This window comes from Lissotriton vulgaris, chromosome 2_1, assembly GCF_964263255.1.
Source record: "Lissotriton vulgaris chromosome 2_1, aLisVul1.2, whole genome shotgun sequence".
NCBI lineage: Eukaryota > Metazoa > Chordata > Amphibia > Caudata > Salamandridae > Lissotriton > Lissotriton vulgaris.
Window position 1 is genome coordinate 497,392,261 of NC_141687.1, and position 21,147 is coordinate 497,413,407.

Consider the following 21,147-nt stretch of genomic DNA (forward strand, 5'->3'; position numbering starts at 1 on the left):
GTTGGTTTTTCCCAAACTGTCTTTGTATACTCTAACATATGCCGAAGACAGAAATTGAACTGGTCCAATCAATGTTGTCCTCAGATTGAGAAAGCGAGAAAAAATGTAAATAAAGCTGTTTCTGCTTACCTCAGAGACCATAGGATGGGCTCCATCCATAATAAGCATGGGCGGAAAATCGGTTCCGCTCGCGGATTTTCGGTAAATTCGCAATCTGCGAGATTTGCGAATTACCCGCAAAATCCGCGAGCGGAACGGATTGGGTCAAAAGTTCAAGCTGACTTTTGTAACTCTTTTAGAACGGTACGGGCAAGCTGCCAGTGCCATTCAAAATAGTTACAAAAGTCAGCTTCAACATGAAGCTCTAATAGATAAAGTAAAGCAGGTGCTCGAGTTGAAGTTCACATTCAGTAACACAATCATTAATCACCCCAAACTTGGGGTGATTAATGATTGTGTAACTTAATTTGACCTTCAACTCGAGCACCTGCTTTACTTTATCTATTAGTGCTTCCTGTTGAAGCTCTTTGTAGCTATTTTAGAATGGTGCTGGCAGCTTGCCGACGCCATTCTAAGTGGGGCTGAGGGCAGAAGGGCACAAAAGTGGGACAGAGGGCAGAAGGGGACAAAAAATGAGTGGGGCAGAAGGGCACAGAAACGAGTGGTACAGAGGGCAGAAGGGCATTAAAAAACGAGAGGGTGGCAGTGATCAACCAGGCAAAAAAAAAACCGGGAACACGCAAAGTGCCCAGCGAACACCCGCAAACACGCAAAGCGCCCCGCAAACACACAAAAATAAAAAAATCTGCAAATTTGCACAAATTCACTAATTTTGCGGATCGCAAATTCGCAAATCCGCAAATTCACGGATCGCGAATTCGCAAAATTCGCCCATGCTTAATCCATAACGATAATCTATGTTTCCAAATGGATGGCATCTACAGAAGTGATGAAGTACGCTTCACTGATCAAGGCAACAGACTGTTTCTCAGCAACATGAAACTCTGAAACATCCGCACTTACATGTAGCTACAACAATCTCCCAATGAGAATAAGGGCTCCTTTTAGAGCCAACCAATAACCCAACATATAAACAAGCTTTAAAAAAAATCGTCATTATTTTTGCTTTGAGCTGCGCACCCATCAAGTTCACACTAGGGTGCTATGCTTGGAGTCATACACCCATCGCGATCACAATAGGGGGCCATCATGAGCGCTGCGCTTGGGTCGCAACTCCAAGCTTTGGTGAAAAAAAATTGTCTACTTCCATTAATTTATATGCGCCCCGGGGAACTCATCCCCTGGGGCATCCCCAATTTTTTTTTAAAGGAGAGGGGCTGAGAGGCCCCCTTCTGGACCATTTTTGACCCCAGGGACCCCATCCCCCAGGGCATGGCTACTCGTTGGGGACTGTGGGGGGAGCCCCAATGCCCCCACAGCTCCCCGCCTCCTATGGGAATCCCTAGGGCTTGGGAGTCCACACCTCCACCCTCCTCCAAGACCCTCCGCTAAGACCCTCCCAGCACCACGACCGACACCAACTCCGCAGCCAGGGAATTTCACAGCTGGGTCTCCTGCTGCGCTGACAAGCTTGCGCCCCTACGGGACCCCGCCAAACAACACCCCCTAAAAGCTGCTTGGTTCGCCACTGAACTTCAAGAAGCTAGACGCTCCTGCAGACGCCTAGAGAAAACCTTGTGAAACCAGAAAACCATGTGAGCACGGAACAACCACAAAAGCGCCCTGAAGGAATACCACCAGTGCATAAGAAACTCCAAACGGACCTTCATACGAGACAAAATCCAGATCAACTCGACCCACGTCAAGGTCATTGTCACTGTTCAACGTCATTCAGCAGCTCGCAAAACCCACTGCAAAGCCACGGATGTCACACCCTCCAAGGAATTCTGCAACAAGCTCAACTCCTACTTCCATCTGAAGATAAAGGCCCTCTATGACAACTTCAGCGCCCCCTACCTACTGCTGCCGATAAACCTACCATCATGTCCTGGAACTCCATGTCTGTCGAGCACATCACCATGACCTTGAAGAAAACGCACTCAGGTGCCCCAACAACCCCTGCCCACTGCACAGCTTCCACAGGGCCACCGCTGCCATCGCACCCAAATTAGGAAGGATGATCAATACCCCCCTCAGAGCCGGTATCTGCCCTTATGACTGGAAACGTGAGAAGGTAAAACCCCTCCTCAAGAAACCAACGGCCGACCCTATGGACCTGAAAAGCTACTGGCCCATCTCTCTCCTCCCCTTTACAGTCAAAGTCACTGAGAGACTCGTGAACGCCCAGCTGACCATCTTCATCGAAGAGAATCCATCCTAGACACCTCCCAGCCTGGCGTCCGCAGCAACCCCAGCACCAAGACCGCCCTGCTCGCCGCCAATGATGACATCCGCATGCAACTAGACCAGGGACATATCGCGGCCCTCATCCTCCTAGACCTCTATGCAGCCTTGAACACCGTCTCACATCGCACGTTTGCAGCCAGACTCCACGACACTGAGATGCTAGTAGCCGCCCTCAACTGGATCCAATCCTTCCTCTCCGGCAGAACACAGAGGATCAGATTCCCCCTTCCTCTCCAAACCTACTGACTTACTCTATTTCCCTTGCAACCTACAAATCATCCATCCGCAAGACCAAAACCACATTCTTTCAGGAAAGAATAGAAAAAGCAGTATGCTCGAGCAAAGAATCCTATGTCATTCTAAAAGAGCTACTGAATACCCCAGATCCTGGACCGACAAGCCCCCCAGACTCCAAGGCAGGTCAGGAAAAATGCCATCAGTTGGCTAATTTCTTTCAAGAAAAGATTCAAAAAATCCTTGAATCAATCCCCCCTGCCGGTCCGTGCGAAGATAACGATCCCACGAACACTCGGACATCCATCTGTCTCCCCTCTTGGGGTCAAGTAACCATCGAAAAAGTGGAAAAGACTTTAAATTCTATTAAAAGTGGATCTCCCAGAGACCCCGCCCCGCTTCGGACCCTTAAAGAAGTAACTCCCATCATTGTTCCCCCCTTACCCACCTGATCAATGCTTCACTTCAACAGGGAATTGTGCCCCTGAGTTGGAAGGCAGCAGTTGTTAAGGCTCTACTAAAGAAGCCTTCCCTTGATCCCGAAAACCTGGCCAACTTCAGGCCGATTTCTCTTCTCCCAGGGATAAGCAAGATTGCCGAAAAATTGGTTAACAAAAAACTGTCACAGTTCCTGGAGGACAACAACAGACTAAAAAGCTCTCAGACAGGTTTTCGTCCAGGGCAGGGCACCGACATCGCCCTCCTGGCAGCGGTAGAGGAGGCCAGAACACTCTTAGACGAAGGAGGATCAGTGGCAGTGATCCTCCTCGACCTGAGTGCGGCCTTCGATACCGTCAATCACCAACTTCTCATAAAACGGCTCGAAAGAGTCGGTGTGGTAGGCTCTGCCCTATCCTGGCTCTCATCCTTCTTAGACCAGCGCACCTTTCAGATCTGGGAAAACAACACCTGCTCCTCCGAAACTCCCCTCCAATGTGGCGTGCCTCAGGGCTCCTCCCTGAGCCCCACATTATTCAACATCTACATGTCCCCATTGGAGGAGGTTATCACCACGTTCGGAGTGAGCGTCGTCAGCTATGCTGACGACACTCAATTAGTTGTATCATTATCTCATCCCAGCCAAAAACCAGCTGATTTACTCAACTGCCTTACGCGGGTTCAACATTGGATGAACAGTTCAGCCTTAAAACTGAACGGAGCAAAAACTGACGTCCTTCTCCTTGGCCAGAAAGGAATCACTTTGCCCCCGAACATCTGGCCAGACTGTTTGGGCCCCCTCCCTGAATCAAAACAAGAAGTAAAAAGCTTGGACGTGTGGCTCGACACAACCCTTTCGTTCTCCACGCAAGCGAAAAAAGTAGCCGGGACATGCTTTGGCCTGCTGAAATCTCTGAGGAATATCCTGCCCCTCTTGCCCCCCAACTCGCAAAAACTGCTAATTCAAGGCCTGATTATTTCTAGGCTTGACTATAGCAATGTGATATATCTGGGTGCCCCAGAAGCAACAATGAACAAACTTCAGAGAATTCAGAACATCGCCGCCCGGATTCTCACTAAGACTCCTACCAGAGACTCGGCCAAACCAGCACTAAAACTCCTCCACTGGCTTCCAATAAGGGAGAGAGTCAAATTCAAGGCCCTGTGCCTAGCCCACAAACTGCTACAAAATCAAGGCCCTCCCATTCTCAGAAAATTTATTAAACACTATAAATCTTGCAGATCCCTCCGCTCGGACACAGAGAATCTCATCATCGCCCCCAGAGTCAGGAAAGCACGCACAGGCGGAAGGCGTTTCTCAGTTCACACCGCACGCCTTTGGAACACACTACCCCGCGACCTGAGAAACGAACCACACTACCTCCGCTTCAGGAAGCGGTTGAAAACTTACCTCTTCCCCCAATGAAACCTGCCGTCCTGATTACTGAACTCCCCGTCCCTTCCCTCACCCCCCCTCCTTTCCGGGCCCTCTGACAGGTTGGGAAGGGTTCTTAGCGCTGGGATACCCCCGGGTGACTACGCGCTCTACAAAGTTTTTTAATAATAATAATAATAATAATATCAACTGCAGAGTACCCCAAGGATCATCGCTCAGCCCAACGCTCTTCAATATCTACATGGCCCCACTCACTGCAATCGTCAGACAGTATGGGCTCAGCACCGTTTCCTACGCCAATGACACCCAGCTCATCCTCTCACTCACAAAGGTTCCCGAAGACACCAAACTCTGCTTCCAGGAGGGAATGAAGAATGTGTCAGCCTGGATGAAGGACAGCTGCTTGAAGCTCAACTCAGAGAAGACCGAGGACCTCATCCTGGGAACCTGCACCTCTTCCTGGACAACACCTGGTGGCCCTCTGCCTTCGGAGACCCTCCAACCCCGACATACCAATCTCGGAATCTCTGCATCATTCTTGTCTCCTCCCTCTCCATGAACCACCAGATGAACGCAATTGTGTCCACCAGCTTCAACTGCCTTTGAATCCTACATAAGACCTTCAAATGGATCCCCCTGAATGCAGAAAGACTGTCACCCACGCACTCATAACCAGCAGACTGGACTACGGAAACTCCCTCTATGCAGGAATCAACAGAACTCTTCTACACAAACTCCAAAACCATCCAGAACACTGCAGCCAGACTTGTCCTCTAGACACCACGTCGTGAGCACATGACCCATAACTTACGAGGTCTCCACTGGCTTCCCGTTAAGAAGAGGGTCGCTTTCAAACTCCTCACCCACGCCAACAAATCCCTCAACAACATCGGTCCCAAATAATATTCTTCCACGTGGCCTAGAGGAACCTCCACTCCTCCGCCCTAGCAGAGGTCCCCCGCATCTGCAGAAACAGAACCGGCAGGAGAGCTTTCTCCTACATTGCAGCCAAGACCTGGAACAAGCTCCTTGTGAACATCAGACGCTCCCCGACCCTGCACACTTTCAGGAAAGACCTCAAAACCTGACTCTTCGACTGATCTGAAGCCGCTCCGCCCCCCACCCCCGCCCCCAGCACCTTGAGACCCTCACGGGTGAGTAGCATGCTTCACAACCCCTGATTGATTTTTTGATTGATTGATTGATTGATTGATTGAGTGCTCTACTGACATGTGCTCTAACATCTTGCATAGTAAAAACTGCATGGTAAAGGTTACATGGCAATATGACAAGTACCTGCTGCCTATTAGTGAAAACATTTACTCCTAAAAAAGGCACAATCATAATCCTGGGGTTCATATGCTTCATTTTCATTTAAGAGGCTAACAACACTACTTGATACATGCTAGTTACATACATCCGATCACAATATAGGTATTACAATAGTGTTTCATTTGTGCCTGTGTTTGCTGGTGCGTAGCTCTGGAATTTTTTTGAGAGTCTACCATATGGTTGAACTGTCAATACATTTTTTTAGCAGCGCTCAAGACCAACATTTTGAATATACTTATTAACAAGCATTTGCAATATATTCAGTCTCGCCTTTGGGACCTAATATGTATTTAGCTATGCAGCACATTAGCCTGGGTGCTGAAACATCTACTGTTCTTTAACATGGAGGCAACGTTAGTACCAAAATGCGTGACCAGCCAGGTATGGAAACACATGGAGAGAAATATAGCCTTTCAGCTGGAAATGATATAGTCCAAAGCTCTGTTTTAATATAAAATCAGGACCATTGGTGGTTATATCACTGAAAATACAAGATTTGAAAATAATATTATTATCTACGGGTGCTCGTGGATGACAATTTCAACGGACTGGAATCAAGAGAATGCTACAGTGATTCTGGTATTTTACTGACCTCTGCTGGTCGTTTTCTATCAAGAAAGTTAAATAGAGGCAGTTGCCAGAAACATTTTAAATAGGGAGTCCCTCAGCAGAAAGCAATTCTGCTATTTTACTGACCTCTACTGGTCGTTTTGTTATCAAGACAATTAAAAAGAGGCAGCTAAACAAGCAGAAAGCAATTCTGTTTTTTAATTGACCTCTACTGGTTGTTTTCTATCAAGACAGTTTAATAGAGGCAGTTGAACAGAAAAAAAGGCCCTAAGCAGAAACAGACAAGTCCTAGGGCTGATCTCCAGAGCCCATGAAGCACATACACATATAAGTATGTACTAAAGTATATACATGAGGTCTCGAATGTTCGACCTAAAAACTACAAGCACCAGAATGCACACCATTTAAAAAAGCTGATTTGAAAAGCTCCTCACATATGTGACATCTGCAGGTGGTATTGGTTATACAGCGAATATCACTTTCAATAAAAGTCACTAGTTCCAATGTATTTGGTAAAAAACACAGGTCGCAGAATGGTGCAGATTGCTGAAGTTATTGAAGGTGTCAGTGCCATGGTTGCAGGTAGTGGTGTGCGGCATAGTAGCCAACCTTATCCCATATCACCTGTATATGTAATAAGCGACTGCATTTTATTTACTATTTTGAATAGGCAACAGGCCTGATTTAGAGTTTGGCAGAATGAGTGGTGGGCACCCTCGGTATGAATATAAAAATGAGCGGGGTAGCACCCGCGATAATTTAAATACAAATACGGGCATAAGGCAGGGTGGGCTCCTGCCTGGAAATCATCCACAATGGCGAGGTGGGCACTCGCGCTGCTGGGTGGAAATGCAGCAATGAGGGCCACAAAAGGACAGGAGCGCTTCACCCCCCAGGGAACACGACAGCGCTCTGCCCATAACTGAATAGTGAATCGCCCACCAGGCACAGAGGAATGGTAATTACAAACCCCCAAAGAAGGAATCCTCTAGAAAGGAGAGGATCCCAGCAGCCTTGGACACCACAAATATGGAGCAAGCAGCTCCCAAGGAAAAAGGGAAAGTCCTCCAGTATCCAAGTCCATCCAGGGGTCCAGGGGCCCAGGGGCTGGGCAGGGATCAGGGAGGCAAACCTTCCCCTGGGCCCCAGCAGCAGCACGCCCCTGGTAGATTCTAGTTAGGAAAACAAGAACATTTTCAGAGTGTCACAGCACCCTTTTTATAGAGCACAATCCTTTGTCTAAAGGTGCAGGGTGGGGGCAAAACCAGGCGCAGCTGGTTTTGGAGCAGCTGGTTTGGGAGACACCCCTCCCATTCACTAGTCAGGCTAGGTTCATCAGTCGCACCACAGGGGGCAGAGCCAGCATTATGTGGGGAAAGCCCAGCCCTATTCAGGTCCCAGGTGTACTCCTCCCTCACATCACTCATGCTAATCTCACCACTCACCACCGGGGCAGACCCATCCAGACTCCTGGAGCTAGCCTCACCAGCCAATCATGTGCCAGCACACTCACTACACACGCACACCCATGTCTAGAAGTGGCACTTCCACACTAGACACAATCATGCTGCATACATCGGAATCCCTCGCCTGTGCCCTAAGAGAGTATCATAGTCACAGGGGAGTAAGGTTCCCCACTTATAAGCTGGTTGTCTCTATGTATGCGGACGACACCTTGCTATACGCCCACGACCCGGCTGTCTCACTTCCCCCACTCCTGAGAAAGGTGGTCCGGTTTGGCTTGCTCTCGGGGCTCAGAGTTAACTGGGCGAAGTCGGTGGTACTACCTCTGACTCCTGTGACGGCCCGGGTGGAGACGGAGTTTCCTGTACAATGGACGGAGGACCCGATTAGATATTTGGGGATCCAAATACGCACGGCCCCGGATCTGCTCCTTGGGCAGAACTACGGAGGAGCGGTCAGTAAGCTAGAGGATGAAATAGAAACGTGGTGTAAGTTACCTCTAACGCTGATGGGCCGTATAGCCCTAATGAAGATAGTGCTTCCACGGTTTTTATTCCTGTTACACGCTTTGCCGATTGTGCTATCTAAGTCCTTCTTCCAACATCTAACTAGTCTGCTGATCAAATTGGCATGGGCAGGTAAACAGCCGCGAGTTAAATGGACCACGCTCATTCTCCCATGCAAATCGGGAGGGCTGGCGGCGCCAGATCTGGAAATGTACTACAGGGCTGCCCAGGCGTCCCATCTACACACCTGGATTCATGGGGATAAACTAATCCCACATGTCCAGGCTCGAACGCTTGTTTGCGCACCCTATACCGCTTCCGACCATGATCTGCCAACCGCAGGATCGCCGAACAGGGACTTTGGATTCCATATCCTCCACCAACCATGCTTGGCACTCACTCCTCTTCAGCCAAGGAGGGGCGTTGCTATATTCGCCGGAGATGCCGATTGAGTGGATGCGCTGGCTCCCTCCCATGACGGACAAAGCGACCACACGGGAACTCGCTAGACTGGGGCGGAACAAGGTGGGAGACCACTTTCGCGACGGCACGGCCAAAACCGGGGACCAGGAGCGGGGTGACGGTGTTGACCCTCTGCTACTCCAGAGATTCCACTTCCACAGAACTCAGAGCGCCCTCGCCGAACTCCTGGGTCCGGATATGTCGGAGCCTCCGGACATGCCGGAATTAACATATGTGATCACACATAAAGACCCCAAGAAACTTCTGTCGAACCTCTACGGTATAGCAAGGTCCCAGGGGGAAAATCAACTCATGAAAGCCCGCTTGGAATGGCAGAGGGACTAAGATACCTCGCTAGATGACTCGACGTGGAGCTACTGCTGCGAGAGCACAAAGCATATTTCCATAAACGGAAGCACCGGCTCATACACTTTAAGTTCCTTCAAAGAGTGTATTACACCCCAGTACGACTTCATAGATATGGGCTTCGTCCAGAGGCCACTGTGAGCATTGTCGCGAGGCAGACGCTGACTTCTTGCATTTGTCATGGGGTTGCCCGGGGATACAAAAATTTTGGTGGGAAGTTTTTTCCGAGATGAGCAGGATCCTGGAGGTTGACTTAGACATGGACCCGGGTTTAGCACTAATAGGTAACTCAAAGCGACTTCCGGGGGCGATACGTAGACTCACGGACATGGGGAAGCTGATGGCGAGAAGAGTGGTAGGCCAGTGCTGGATGCGGGCCCTCTTCCCACCACGGCTAGATGGTCGCAAGACATGATCTATTGCTGCACGCAGACGGAGGCATATAGCGAGCTGCTAACCCCAAAATCCCGCCCGAAGAACTTCTGGGCCCTCTACAGGACCTACTGGTAGGGACTGCAGACCGAGAACGAGGACACCACAGACAACACCCCTGCAGGAGCCACTGTGGATCCCACACATGGACAGGACTAGTTAATTGACGTCACAGAGGACACTGGGTGCGGATTGGGGAGGGAAGGGTGACAGGGGAGTACGGAGCTTAAGGTGGGAGGGTAGGGGGTGTGGGGGTTCCATGGAGGAGGGACTCACGGGATAGCCCATTCACTGTTTGCTCTCTTCACTAGCAGAGATATTAGAGGCGAGGTTTGGGATCAGGCCCCCCTTAGGGGCCAACATTGGAGTGAGGAGCAGGGAGCAGGCGTGGTCATTGCAGAGCTGGCTAGGCTAGAGGCAGCGAGATACACTGGTAAGGCAATAGGCAAGGTTAGAGGGGGGGTTGTCTTAAGGGAGTTTAGGGGTTGTTAAGAAGGGCGAAAAGTGAAAAACGCACAGAAAAACGGGCAGCCGCCCACTGGTACATCCTGTATTACACATTGGACCTCGGATATACCTATGCGCCGCCGGACCCCCGGGTTATCGGCCCCCTGGCTGTGTATTGTATGTGAAGCATTTGAGACGCATAACTGGGTTGCGGCCGGCCCCGAAGGGGTTGTAGGCCAGAAGCTGTGTAAACTGAAATTCCTTACTCTGTACAATAATAAAAAAATAAAAAATAAAAAAAAATCATGCTTCATACATCATCGCGCAGCATTCAATCTCATGAGTTTGCACATACCAAAATCGACCCTGCACTCCCCACGCATCAGGAACTAACATGGTCACACATATTCCCTATGCATTCCTATGGAAGGGCAGGTCACTCTCACCACACACACAGAGAGCACACGCACTTTACACTGGACCACATTGAAAAAGTGCGCAGAGACCTAAAATCACCAACACCAGGTTACAGAAACAGGCTAGGAAAAAGCAAAATATTTCTGGGTGAACCTGCCAAAAAGGGCCAGGTCCAACAAATGTATAACCAGATAAGAGGGAAGAAGACTGCACTTCTTCTAGAAAAGCAAGCATTTAGTCACCAGCTTGTACATAAAGAACAAAATATCATCAGCATAGGCTGCAAGTTTAATATGGGCATTCAGGGTTTGAAAGCCACGTATATTTGGATTTTGACGTGATTTAGACAAAAATGTTTTAAAGTCAAGTTGAATAGAAGGGGAGAAAGGGGGCAGCCTTGGCGTACAGATCTGACTACGTTGAAAAAGGGGGAGATCATACCATTAGCACAAACTGCAGCACAAGGGTTAGAATAAAGGAGAGATACTACAGATATAAAATTCGGGCCAAAACCAAACCAATTGAGAGTATGGAATAAATATTTATATTCAACTCTATCAAAAGCTTTTTCTGCATCCAAAGCTCTTGCTGCAAGAGAGTGTTTAAGGTGGGAGGATTTAGATAAAACACTGAAAAACAATTGTGTATTATCTGTTATAACCCATCCTTTAAAAATCCGGACTGTCCTTTCCCCAAAAGAATCGAGAAGTGAGAATCCAAACGTATGGTTATTGCTTTGGAGAAAATGTTATAGTCAATATTAACCAGGGAAATGAGCCTGTAATTTTAACAGAATTTAGATTCTTTACCCTCCATGGGAATAAGACAAATGTGTGCTTCTGAAAAGGAACCTGTAGAGTTATTCGCAAAGTGAAAGAAAATGTAACAAAGTATGCAGTTTAGGCAGGAGAAGTTTAGAGAAAGAAAGATAGAACTCAACAGTAAATCCATCTGGTCCTGGTGCTTTTTCTTTTTTATGGTGTTGGAGAGCCTTTAGGAGTTCTTGTTCTGTTACTCCTGCTTCTAGGGAAGATAAAACTGAAGATTCATTAATGGGGTTTTGGATATTTGAGAAAAACTGTGACAATGATTGATTGGAGGATTTTGCTTTGAAATTTCAGTGTCCTTGAATTTCAGAATAGATTGATTATCGTATACAGAATAAATATTTAATTTGTTTTGGCGCACTTTTAGGTAGTTAGCTAAAATTGTCCCTGTCTTGTTTTTACCACCAAAAAATTTTGCACAACATTTAAAAAGATATGAAGAGGCATCCTCAGTTGAGCTTTTGTTAAATTGTAATTTGGCATTCATCAGATCTGTTAGATTGTCTTGCGATTGCAAACATAATAGGAGTCATCTAGTTTCTTAATTTCATTGAGGAGATCCTTGATAAGTTTACGTGAGTTTTTCCATTTCCTTGAAACAAAACTAATGATAAAATCCCTAGCGTAAGCTTTGAACGCATCCCATATAGTGGAAAAAGGTAAGGAATCATTCTGATTCATCACAAAGTAATTATTAAAAAATTTAGTGAAGGAAGCAGTGAACTTTGGGTCTAGAAGGAGTGCTTTATTAAATCACCTCCTTTTAGAAGTATTGAACTTACAAAATATATCTATGCCAATAGAAACCAGGGCATGGTCCCATAAAAGGATAGGACCAATATCCACATACGAAACGGACTGCGAAATATTATGAGAGACAAGAATATAATCAATCCTAGATTGAGTTTGATGGGTTGGGGAATAAAAGGTGTATTCTCTAGTAGTTGGATTACATAGATGCTAAGCAACTAAAAGCTTATGTTGGGTGATGGTGTGAACAAAGGATTTATGGGGCCTGTTTGGGACAAAGGCACTTTGGAGTTTCTGTCTATAAATGGGTCCAACACTTGATTGCAGTCCCTAGCTAGTTCAAAATTATCCTCAATGCCTTGAGAAATTTGTTTGGTTAAAGTAGGCCATAAAGTGGCATCTCCTCCAGTAGGGGCATAAACATTAAGAAAAGAAACTAGAACACCGCTCAGTAATAATTTAACAAATAACCATCTGCAACAAAGCAATGTCAGCACCTAATCTGGCAAGATGAGTTAACACTCTCTGTCTCTTAATGGGAGAATTTACTCCTCTTACATTCCAAGAAACTAACTTGAACATGAAATATCAACAATAGATTGTTGACATGACATGAAATATCAACATGAACATGAAATGTTGACATGTGACATGAAATGTTGACATGTGGCATGAAATATCAACAATAGATTGACAAGGAAAATAAAAATAAAAGTCCAATTCAATAACATTGTATACAAGAGTGCATAAAAGGAGAAGAAAGAGATAATAAGGTAAGTAAATCCCAAGCCAAAGAATATTAGGTGAAACAAATGACTGCCTCCAAAGGAAAGACTTAGGTAAAATAGCACAGAACTAAAAAGAGATCACCATAGATGGTAGGAAAGTAGTAATAAAGAAGCGTGCAGAAATATACTGATAGATAGAGTTCCAAATGTAAAGCTATGGAAAGAAGTAAAGAGAAAACAGACATCCAAAGGGAAGAGAATATAAATGTGAAGTACAGAACAAAAGACCACAGACAAAACAAATGACATACCTACATAAAGGGAACATGGATGTGGGGGTGAGTAGAACCACATGGAGTAGATGAACTGTCTAGAGAAGACTGGACAGAGCCGGGGAAGCATCACGCCAAACCATAGACATGACTGTGAAAAAATAAAAGAGTACCATATTTAATACTATTGTAAATAAAGAATGAAGAACATGTAATAATGGAACCAAAACAACATGAGTTCAAAGAGACATAAACCGCCATAAGCTATAAAACTCTTTAGAGGTAAACTACTGAGACATATATGGAAATCGAGTAGCATATGAAAACCTGCAATATAAGGAATGGTGGGATATCAGGAATGCATTCCAGAAAAGTCATGTAATACTTGAGGAAGGAGATTCAGAAGAGTCCATATGAACCATCTTATATGAATTAATGAAACTTTGTAAACAAACTGGATCTTCGTAAGAAGTAGTTTTATTGTTGTAGGTGACTTTGAATAAACATGGGTGATAAAGACCATATCTGGCACCCATAGAGCAGAGGTCGGGTCTCATATTTAGGAAAGCCTTGTGTCTGGCAGCTGTAGCCTTGAAATAATATTGCACGAAGTACAATTTGGAGCCAGACCATTAAATACTTTGGTTAGCTTTAGCAGATGACAATACTTTCAATAAATCTGTGTATTCAAGAAAATACAGGATGACTTCCCTTGGTCATTGAGGGGAGGAATTGTTGGTGGAAGCTCGACCCAATCAATGGGCTCCTTGTATATTCAGCACTACATCATGTGGTAGATGAAGGATCTTGGGATGGAAGGACTTAAAAAAAAACAATAGGGCCCCCCTCTCCACCCCTTCCACCAACCTATATATGCGTACGTTATTCCTCCTATTGAGATTTTCAAGATCCTCAACCTGTTTTTGTAGAGACGCTACTTGGGTCTGCATGAAAGTCACACATTTGGAAGTTTCAGTGAAAGAAGAGACACGTTGCTCCGCTGTTGTGAGTGGTGTATCGAGTAGAGACCAGTTTTCAGAAAGAATTTGGAATTAGTTTCTTCAACAAAAGGCCTAAGTGCTCTTATCTCTTGTAGTAATAATTCCATGGAAACTGGAGAGGATGGTTTGTGAGGTGAGGGAGGATCCTTCTTTAAACGTTTTACATTTGACTTTCCTGAGGCAACTGGTATAGAATCCATTGTTATGATATTATCCTCTGTCTGAAGCAAACCTGAGTCCTCAAGTCTAGAAAGTTCTGAACATTGTTTAGAATTTTTAATGAAAGAGCGCTTAGTTCTAGAGACAGTGCAAAGAAATCTTTTTATCCTACCCATCAATTTGTGGAATGGGTGAGAGACAAAATAAAATTGTGCAGCACAAAGCATGTAATAATGAGAGAAATAGCGAATGAATAAGATTCACACTGCAGGGATGTACAGACTTCATTAACATGCACAACCATAAAGAGTAATAGTTAAATATATTTATCACTGCTCAAAATGCTGGAAGGCTTAAAAGTGAAATAGTCTCTGTAGTTGTCGTCTGCACACTTATCTGTATTTAAATTGTTAATCCATCTCCTTAAAATTGATATGAAAATCCACATAACATATAAAACTCTTGCAGGAGAGGCTACATGCAAATAGCTCTTATGCAAAAAATATCATTGTGCGCATATAAGTATTACATTCCAAGTGTGAGAGAATCAGCAATTTAGTTCTGAGGAATGCCCCACAAAATGGCTACTTCTCTCATTACCTCAGAAGTTATACCCAGGTGAGGTAAAATGAAGCTGCTGCTCTACATCCATTCTGCAAATGAGAAGAGTCATGAAGCTGAAAGGGAACCTGTGATAAGGTACAAACGCCCAAAAAAGTACCTTCTTTTTTGTTGACAGCCTCTGCATTTGAAAGAAGAATGACTGCAAAACACTGCACGCTTTCAAATTGGCAGTCGCGCTGAAATCAGCCTCACCGCTGGAAAGATAACGCTGATTAAATCACCTTGCTGCTTTAAGGAACAGCGGACGCAGATTATTGGAGATGTGCCTCACTTCACGTAAACATTCCTCCGTTTCAGTACGCCTTGTCAGCACACGAAGTACGTCTGTCTTCCGCTGGTCTCCGGAGCCCTACACATGTGCCACCATACTCGTTGGGCGCTGGCCACGCCCCCCCCTAGTTGATCACTTTTTACATGATTCTTGCCCATCCCTGTTATATTACTGGCAGTGGCATAATGGGATGCATCCCTGGCATATTGTAGGAATATTTGGAATGAGAATGCCTCATCTTGGTATGTTGAGGTAATCATGGTATAACAGAGCAAAGTCTATTTTAAATGTCACAATGGTAAAAAGATGTCCATGCTTCAAATATTGCAGACATTTGTGACATAAAAGGGGCCTTCTAAAGATGTATAAGGCAGGAACACTTCATGGATCACTTCATGCTTGTCAGTAGCACGTGTCAATACTTGAAAATGACAAGCTTGTGTTGAAGTATATATACTTTGGATGAATTGATAAAAGATAATCCTTTGTTTTAGGGGATTGTATAATTATTCAAAGTCAAAAGATTCAACGTGATTGCAAAAGGTGCGTGCTTTGAAAATTGAGATGCCAATATTCGTGGATAGCACAACAGCATTTTAAAAAATATTTAGCGTTGATATGTCTCGTAATTCATGCTATTCTTGAAAGAATCATTGATAATTTAATTTAATTGTGTCAAAGTAAACTACAGTTAGTACACTTCTGTTAATTTATGATTCGGGTAAGGACATATAAAAACATATATTTTTAAAGCATGTTATGTCAACCCTACTAATACTTTCTAAATATAATGTGATAATTGTCCTGCACATTTGTAAGGAAACAGGCATTTGTACAGGTTTCCCCCTCTTTTTGCCCCATTTCGATTATTATCTGTTGTTTATTCAACTTTAAAAGTGCACTGATGCCTGCTGTGCAGACCTATTTCAAAAGATATGGTAATTGGTTACACCCAATTGGCAAGGACTGACTCACTTATAAGTTCCTAGTATATGGTAGTCAGGTAGCAAGGGCATGTAAGGAAGAGTGTTCACCTAGGGCTCCAGCACTGTTTGTGTCACCATGCATGTGACAGAGACAAAATGAACCCCAGCCTACCACTGCAGGCTGACAGGAGAGTGTGTACACTGCTAGTTTGACTTTGCAATCACACCTAATGGCAGGTTCACCTCTTCCCTTAAGGATATATGTTAGTATCCCCTAAGGAAGGCCTAGGAAGCCCTATGACAAGGTTTTATACACACTTAGGTGAGTTATATAATTTGTTAATGTCTTAACAGCAACACTTCTAAATTGTAGTTTTTCTGTGGAATGGTTTGGAGACCCATTGGCTAATACAGGGTTAAATGGTTGGCATCTCAATTAGTCTAACTCCTGGATGAGACCACCTAACAAGGTCAAGTAAGGTATCCAATTAATCGGGACATTATCTCTGCACTCCAACTAGTCCAGTGGCCTCACAGAGGAACTGATACATAGATGTGCTTCTGACCACCTGGGGAGATGCATGAACAACTCCCAGGAGCAAAGGCAGTTCCCGCAGAGCGAGGCTCTCCCAGGATCACCACTCAGGGTTTATGCCCAAAAAGCAGCCTTTAAAGGTGAAGCTCCCTTTGAAGGGCCACCGGCGACAGCATCCCTGAACAGGATGCCTTTTGTTCCTGAAGATAATTAGGAGACAGAGCTAAGAGATGGGAACCTCTGTCCAAACCAGTTTTCCCATGGGTTTATAGACCACTGGTAGCCACACCTCTAGGGTGGTCTACCCTGCTCCCAATAACTGAGGAAGTGTCATGCCTTCTCAAAGGGGGCTAGAATGATGCACTCAGGGATAGCCATTTGCCCCACAATCACATGAACTTCTTCACTAAAAGGAGGGGACCAGTAGTTTATTGGCTAGTGACCGTATGGTCCCGATGAGATACTTTCCTAGGATCTGAATGGCAGCCCTGGCACCCTGCCCTCCAGTACTCGATGGACTTGGAAGAAGGATGAGAAGAAGAACAATTTGCACCCTGTCGAAAGCACGCAAAGAGAGGCTGTGATGCCGGAGCGATTGCACATGCTTGCCTTTGGGCTAGCCAGTTTGGACCAAGTTCTTCATGGGCTTGGGGAAAAGCTGATTCTCAGCCCCAGTCCAAAACAGAGATTCCAAGGCATGATCTCCCAGAATAGCACTGGGGACATTAAAGTTCAAAGAGTTCAAGTTGCATTTCTGGTCGCCACTGCAGACGTTTCAATGCTACCAGATACAGGGAACACCAAAGGACAATTTGGAGAGAGCCAAAATGTGCACCTGTGTCTGCTGGATTTGTGGATGCTGAGTGTGCCCAGATTCTTTGCCTAAGAGGGACACCAGAGTCCACTAAAGATTTGCATTGTGGCCGCTGTGTGCAAGGTCTTCATCAGCAGCCCTTGAAACCCTGCACAGAGGACTTTGTGGGACTCCTATATCCGTGGGCAGAGTTGCCCCCACTCACTTGTGGACCAAAGACTCGACCTGACCACACCCCTCCACCTTACAGCATCAGGAGCATACTGTGCCTGCATCCCTCAACATCAGGACCAGTCCATTGAAGTCCTGTAAAGTTGGGAACTTGCTTCAAAAATGCTCTAGTACCCAGGTTACTATCCAAAGTATCCATACTAGGCTCACAGATATCTTCCCTGTTGGAATTGGTTGAACTAACCCTGGTCGCAATTGCTGACCTAACTATTCAAACCTTTCCAAAGTTTGCAAGGTTTTTGTTGAGCAATGCTTGTTTGTGGTTGCATTTAAAAGTATTTATTACTTTAAATATCTGTATCCCCCTGCACACTCCTGTGGATTTTGATGATAAAGTTCTCTAAAAATAATAAAAATACGTTACATTTCTATAAATTGTTGTTGTGTCTTTTTATTGGTGTGTGGTTTTATTATTTCCTTGCTTGGTGCTGTTAAATGCTGCCACTAAGCTCCTTTGCTAACCTTTACTGCTGGCAGCTACAGCTACCCAGGGTTGAGCTATGGTAATTGACTGGACCCAAGATGGTATCTGTGACTGTACTTCATGATAATGCCCCACAAACATATCCTATACCACACCAAGATCCTCACAACATTGTTTTGATGCTGATTCTACATTACATTAAATGGTACTTTGCAAGAGGTAGCACTTTTCAACATATATGTCTCAAATAAGACTAGAGCGTAGCTAGTATACACAAAAGCTTTATATGCAAATATGCATGTATTTACTTTATTATTAATTTTTTCAATTTACGAATTTGAATTCGCACTTTGCTATCCAAACGACTTCCTTGTGCCTAGGTAGAAAATTGATAGAGGGGATAAGATAAGTAGCTCAACTAGAATGGAGGCACGGAAAAGCTAATAGAATAAAAAGTTCTTCAGAGATTTGTAGAACTTTAGAAAGCTTTCAATGTTTCTGAGATTGCAGCCGTTTGGGCTGAGAGCTTCTAAGGAGTTCTTTCTTCATCGAGGGGACCTAAACATAGATTCGTTTTGTGATCCGAGTACCTGAAAAGACTCTTTGTGATTCAGCAGAAAGGACAGCTCAGGTTTGTTGACCTATAAAACACCCTGAGAGCCATGCATGAGTATTTGAAGAATACACAACACTGCAACAACAATCAGAGCAAACTCCTATATGCCCGTGGTACATGGTAAGATATACAAAGTATTATCACAGTCCTATGGAATTCTAGATCCTGTGCAAGATTTCCACTGAATGACCTGGCAGTCCAAATAACAGAAAACTGCGGCAATCAATTTTAAATAGTAATGCAAGTAGCATCCATTATGGCACACTTCTGTCTTGAAAGGAAGTGGCCTCTGTCCTCAAGGTCTAGAGGAACACCTTGAAACCATAGGCCAATTACTATTCCGAGAGGGTATACTTTTGTTGCAGGGTTAGATGGTGTATCGAGGGTTAGGGGCCACAGTAGAAAAGTAGTTATCTTCTAACAAGAGCTCCACTCTACTAGCAACCAGTGTTCGAAACTTGTGATTCCTGCCTTGCAGGAGAGCCAATGACAGCTTAGAAAGTGAAGAGGAAACAGAATCTTCAATTATGTGTTCTCTTGTGTCGCACTGACCAGAGACATCCCTAAAAGCAAAAATATCTTACTTGAAAAAACAGAGGCTAGTCTAAATTTTACATAAAATGGGAAATAAAGATAACTTTCGTAGAATATATGTGTAGTCTCCATGACTATCAATAAAAGGATTCCATTTTGAACCAGATCAGACTCTTCATTAGGATGTTTTTACTTTAACAACTCTGTAAACTTTTTCCTGATGCTCAAGCTTTCAGTAACTATTGCTTGTTAGAATGAGAAATAACAAGTCAAACACACGACGCAAACGCACTATGATTTCAGGCCTTTAAAACTGCTGTGCTAGGAATGCAATCGATAAGTACAACTAGTGCGGGCCAGCAGGGCATGCCATTAAAGCAACAATCGAACAATAGAGTGGTCATTTAGTATTTCAGAAAGAAGAATTAAATGCCATTCAGCCCCGATGAGCAATCATGTCTCTCAGCAGAGGCCACTGCAGAATCAGCGGGGAGGGAGAAATATAGACCGGTGCCCTTGGTGTTCATGCCAATCGACCATTTGAGAAATATATACTGTCGGTGTAGAGCAGCACAGGCCCATAGAGGATCCGAATAAAAATGTATTGGGCACAACGTTCAGTAATTATGATGTGCCTCAGTGTTGTGAGCAAATCACTGTTCTTACTGGCACATAAGCTTCCTCTTCCCCTGTGGTTTTCTGTGCATGATTTGACTTCCGGAGTGTCCGCCTGTGAGAGAAAATAAGGGATTTTAGTTTGATCTTCCATTTGCTTTCATCGTGGTTTGCATTTATAAACCCGCAGTCGTTGAGTTTATAGCTTTTTCCTTCCGACTCTGGTGCATTAAGGAAGGACGGCGCTGCTTTTGATTAGAGACATTACTGGCTACAGATGTGCCATTTTGTTCATGAAAAAACCGTGTGTTGTGCCCCTTGCACAGATTTTCCACCTGTTCATATTACACGAATGACAAATGGAAACAACAGGTTTTGAAACCACTTGCAATACATTTATAATATACAAATCGTTTTTAGATGACTCATAGGAATTTTAAAATCATACAACTCTCATCAATAACTTGCTCTTTGAAAAAAAAGGATCCAAGGTAATCTAAGTGCAATACTTTACTAATTAGGAAACATTAGAGAATACAACGATGTTGCCTGTAAAACAGGACTCATACTTCAAATGTAAAATCTTGAGAAAATATTTTATTCTCTTTTGATCTTGTCAATAGCAAGAGTAAATTATGTCAATTCAGTCTGTTCTTTGTTTTGCAATGGTGCAACTGGGAAACAAACTTTACCACAAAGTGCCTTTGCTACATAGTCCTTACCATTCTGAGACCTTTACTATGCCTTCACTATGCATGCATAAGTCCGAAGAATCAGTTTGCAATTGAGTGGGTGAAGGGATTGTTTGGAGATCGGGTAGAGTCAGAGGGACAACTAGAGCCAAATTTCAGTGAGGGGCTACTGAATATTTGGGTGGGGGGGGCTAATTCTTCCAGCAATAGGCAAAGTGGAGATGCAAGGGCTCTCAAAATGGGCGAAAAACAACAACGCCTAGTTAACAAGTAAATAGTCTTTAAAAGACCTGTGAAGTATTCAGGGGTGGCTGCCATCAGATGGCCTCCAGACCAACCAACCCACAGCAGCTCAAAAATGTCTGTGTGTGTGCCAGGGAAGCTGTCTCAGTCTGGGCTGAAACACATGACGGGGGTGGGCTGAAGCCCTTTGAGCCCTTTGGCGTTTGCGTATTTGGTTGGAGTATTTTGCACTGTGATTCCAATCGGCCAAACCGAGAGAGAGCTGTAACCACAGGACCCCGGTGCTAAACAGTAAAATGTTGGGTTCCAAAGTTAAAGAGAGGGAGGAAACAGCATTAAAGATATTTGAGGAGCCTCGATTAGGAGGAGGAAACGCCCAACTTAACATGAATGCTCCAGCCCTAAACTATGCTATTTTGACGAAATTAAGGAAGTTAGAAAAACTGAAAAAGAG